General features: G+C 30.2%; 1 pseudogene across 1 annotated transcript; it reads left to right on the forward strand.

Moving 5' to 3' along the window:
• Positions 1-2,068, forward strand: LOC111308382 (uncharacterized; annotated as a pseudogene). Its single transcript, XR_016326993.1, has 7 exons — positions 1-523; positions 634-721; positions 813-902; positions 1,157-1,227; positions 1,419-1,478; positions 1,573-1,693; positions 1,800-2,068. The product of XR_016326993.1 is annotated as an uncharacterized LOC111308382 (transcript).
• Positions 2,069-3,736: the final 1,668 nt, after the last annotated feature.

Raw genomic sequence — 3,736 nt, forward strand, 5'->3', positions numbered from 1 at the left:
ATTCTGTCATGGGCTTGGTTTGCGGGCAATGGTCCTTTAAATGAAATCTCTTTGGGCTGAGGCTTTATTACCTAAAATCGTGTAAAAAGATGACTCCGCCAACGTAAACGAGGAAGCCCCAAAAACTTTCGTTATCCTGAAAATAGTAACATTGGTGGAAGATGAACATGGCAATGAACGGATATTTTCGCAATCCAAATGCAAGTAAGAATGAAATCCATCGTCATCACCTTCTTCTTCTTCTTCGTCAGAATTTACCCGCAGTTGCCAAGCAGCTTTTGCCCTTTTCTTCTTTTCCTCTTATCCGATTCTAATTAACAATGACGAAAAAAAGAAATCGCCGCCTCTTCGAATTCGAGCAGCAGCGGCAGCAGCTGAAGAAGGCAATTCGACTTCCAATGTAACTAGCACAACTGATGTTAAAAGGTCGGGGCAAAACGAGGGGGAGGAGACTTCTCAAGATACGTGAAGAGAAGAGGAAACAAGAATTCAACAGGCTTCACAATTATCCTTCATGTGCCGAGTACTCCTAATTTCATTGTTTCTTCTCCTTTTAATATTTACCCTTCATTGTTCCCGTTTGACTTATTCTCTCTGTGATTATTCTTTTTTTCGTTTTAACTTCAAAACAAGAGTCCTAGAAAACGCTTGCAAAGATGATGAGGAACTACGAGTAGTTCTTGGCGATAGCATTGGCGACCCTGAGCTTATGAGGAAACGGGTCCGTAAATACTTTTTCCTTTCTTTGTCTTTCCTCAGCCTTATCAACTTATAGCTGATCTTCCAATATGTTTTCTACTTATGTTCTGCAGGTCGAAGAGCGTGTTCGGAAAAAAGGGTGGAGATTTTCACAAGCAAAAGACGGGCTCAGTGCTTTCTTTTAAAGTCAGCTGCCGAGTAAGGCTTCAATTCCCACGATCTACCTTAGTTTCAAGTTGAGAATTGAGAGGAACTCTGTCTTTCCTAACAAAATACCAATAATCTGGATGTGATCTAATTCGTTTGGTCAAAATATAGTTAGAAATAAACTTAGACCAATGAATGGTAAGCACAGATGGAGCTATGCTGTATCATTATAATAATTTACACCTGAAGTACTGATGTCTGTTTAACATTCCAACTTTTGCAGTAAATTTTGTTTTTGATGGTTGTGCAGTTTTAACCCACGTGATTCCTATAAATGGTTTGAGTTATATGGATCGCCTTCTGATCAATCTCATTGGCAGTGTAAGTAGTTTCATTCTCCTTTTGGTTCCTTCTTTTGGCAATTTGACGCTATATTTAGACTAATGTAGAGGGATATAAGGCTTAGTTCATTTTTGTTGTTGTAGAGGGAAACATTTTCTTATTTGCTCTTAATTTGTGCATGGTTTATTACTTATAAACTATTATATTCATTTAATTGGAGATAAATGCAGGTTATTCAGTCATGGAATGTTATGGGACGCTTGGGTGCCTTTAATTCCTCCAAGTTGCAGGTTTGTCAATGTTTCTTTTTGCTCCATTTTCTTGCCTTTTAGCTGTTGTTGCTATGCAAGAGAAAATAAGCATGTTAATTGATATTGATGACAGTGGGCAAATTCTTCAATGGAGTATGATCCCCTCTATGATGCGGGTAAGGGTTTTAAGTGACGCCATCAGCATTCCATGATATTAGTGATGTTGAGTTTCAGGATAACTGCGACCGGGTTTGGTAGGATTGCCTAGATTCATCTGCAGTTTCTTTTCAGTCTCATATGGTCTATTTTTTTAATGCTCTTTCTCTTGGAAAATAATTAATTTACATGTTCACAATACAGGGTAGACCTTGGTACTACTGATTTTTTTTCCATTGATGTCCTCCTCAACTGCATGACAGTATTGAGTGCAGAGTAAGTTCAAGTTATACTAATATGTAAAAGGAAAAATAGAAACAATGGTGTTATCAAAATTCATACCGGATATATTTACATTGTTTAGTTGTGTAGCTCTTGGCTAACTTTTGTCTTTCATTTTGTTATACTCTCTCTCTCTCTCTCTCCCAGCTCTTGGCTACTTTTTTTCATTTTACATTGTACTTTTTCTGTTTACTTTGTTACCATGGATGTTTCTAAATGCGAACAAAATTGAGGCCAACGTTTACAATGAGCCCATCAATTGTGATTGTTAGGTAGAGTGGGAGAAGATGGACCTTTGGTGGAAAAACTACAGAGAGAGTGTAATTTTAAGGAAAGGGCTAATCTTTAAAATTTTATTTGGATTGACGGTAAAATTAAAAAAATTAATAAAAATTATTATAATTATGAATGGAAAAAATTATTGTAATATAATTAAGAAAAATTTATAAAAAAATTTATATTAAATGAATTTTATTAAAATTGATATTTATATTTAATTAATCGTATGATAAATTTAATTATATCGCATTAAAGATACAATGAAATTTAAATTTTCATTTAGAGATTATTTTAATAAAAAGTAAGATTAATTTTAATACAATTAAAAAAATAATAAAAGTTTAATTAATTGCTGTAACAATTAAATTAAAATTTATAATATAAATATATCTTTAAATGCAATATCAATGCGGTAAAGTGAATCAGAGTAAGTAAAAAAATAACCATTATAGATCTTAGATTAACATTTGTATATAAAAAATTTAAATTATTTAAAATTTATAAAATTATAAAATTATTTTATACCAAATAATAGTTTCGATAATAAATTATTAAATTTTATTTATTATATAATAATTAATTTTATTTATTTATTATTTCATAATTTTTAAATAATAAATTAAAAAAAAACCTTAAATTGTAAGGATGTTTTTATCTCTACAACCAAACTTCCAAAAACAAAAGGAAAAAAAAAAAAACCAATGAGATGAAACACTGGAGCAAATTTGGATTTCATCGGTACCATTCTCAATTGTATTCGAAACCCCACGTCCAGTCGTATGCAATCGAAACGAGCTCTTAATGAAAAAGCAATGACAGCTTTAAACATTGTGCAGTAATCTAGAATCACCTAACTTGAAAAGAGACAAAAGTAGCACCTGAATCAGATTCTGAGGAAATTGCAGCGAAATGGACCCGATAGGCCACAAATTCAGCAACAATAACATAATAAAGCAACCAAAATTATGCACAAGGATTCAAAATCCAATCGTAGTAAACTCTGAATTTGGTCTTTTATTATCTCAATTATACGAATTTGATCAATATATTCTAACTTCTTAATGAATTTAATCCCTATTTTTATTAAAAGTAAATTTAAAAACAATTGATAATTAAATTCAACTGTGTAATTTACTGACGAGATAACATAATCATAACAGTTTTCAACAGTTAAATGATTTAAAAAATTATGTAAAATCATTATCATTTTTTTATTGAATAGATGTGATTAATCACTTTTTTTAAAATTAATTAATCAAAATTTATTAAAAAACTAATTTTTGGATATACAAAAAATAAATAAATTTAAAAGTATGGTTATTATGAAAAATAATTAATATTCTACAATATCTGATAAAATTTATCAACGAATATAAAGATTCATCCAAAAATTTCCTTTCATTTAAGCGAAATTTAAGGTAAGCTCTTATTCACTTAAGATTTATCATAATAATTTATTAATTCGAAGACAATCTTAATTTATAAATAATAATTATTTAAAAATCCTCCCTTATTTAGATAAGATAAGAATTATTTTACTTGAAATGTTGTTTTATTTTATATTTGAAAATTTTATTTTT

The sequence above is a fragment of the Durio zibethinus genome, chromosome 2 (genome assembly GCF_047325235.1).
Source record: "Durio zibethinus cultivar Kanyao isolate XHJ-2024 chromosome 2, ASM4732523v1, whole genome shotgun sequence".
NCBI classification, from domain to species: Eukaryota; Viridiplantae; Streptophyta; class Magnoliopsida; order Malvales; family Malvaceae; genus Durio; species Durio zibethinus.